This window comes from Eimeria mitis, genomic scaffold (genome assembly GCF_000499745.2).
Source record: "Eimeria mitis Houghton genomic scaffold, Emh_scaff4085, whole genome shotgun sequence".
Taxonomy (NCBI): domain Eukaryota; phylum Apicomplexa; class Conoidasida; order Eucoccidiorida; family Eimeriidae; genus Eimeria; species Eimeria mitis.
The window spans coordinates 962-1,917 of record NW_013572416.1 but is presented as its reverse complement, the minus strand read 5'-3'; positions in this window follow the sequence as shown (position 1 = coordinate 1,917).

Below are 956 nucleotides of genomic sequence, written 5' to 3'. Positions count from 1 at the left end.
CTTTTAAAACCGAAATGAATGCGTTGGAAACAAAGATACCGGAGAAGCTTCCGGCCACTGTTATAGAAAACTGCAAAGTTGCTGCGAGAAGCCACAGCAGCTTGCCCTGTAGATGGCACTTTGGCGAGTAGGTAATTGATGGACTGCAATGTATGCTGCATAAGCCGCTGATTCCGCCAAACCTGCTAAGGGCAGCATCATTGAAGCACAAGCGGCTCCTTCCTGTGCGCAACCGTAACATATCCACTCACAATTCGACTCCGCAGCAGCCCACAGCAGAATGAATCAACAAAGATGATGCCTGGTATAGCGTGCTCCCTAGTCTATGGCTGTTAAGGCTTCGGTAAGATGTTGCAGGTCCGGTCATTCCATATGTACTCTGGCACCATTTCCTCCTGTTAACACTCCAATCGGGTTTGGGCGCCTGCACGGCCCGAGCAGGCCCGGCCACTGGCCTCACGACAGCAATGCTTCTTTGCACACTTAACCATTCTGGCCACCTCCTGCATTCATGTCATCATTTCGCCACGGGTCGTAAAAGGGACGCTTGAATTCTGGATGACAAATTCCCTTGCATAACAATTCCTGCTTCAGGGCAACTGTTTCACGTGCTCCCGGCCGGACGCCTTGCTTCAATGACTCGATCGCTTCACTTAGTTTCATTGCCAGAACGGCATATTGTCTGGAACGCACACATGGGTATACGCTTGGGAACAAAACCACGCGAGATGGAACCACCTTAACGAGATCTTTCCACCAACCAGTAGCACGTATCGCCGGCTGCAAAACCTGTGTAGCGCAGAATAGTGCATCAAGCATCAAATAACGGCGCCCCAAGATCCCCAAAGCATCAGACGGTGCTAGCCGTTCAACACTTGTCCTCTGGAAATGGAAAATATGGCTTATCATCCCTTCAACGATACGGATGAGCCCGTTTGCTTGCGATTCATCGAGTT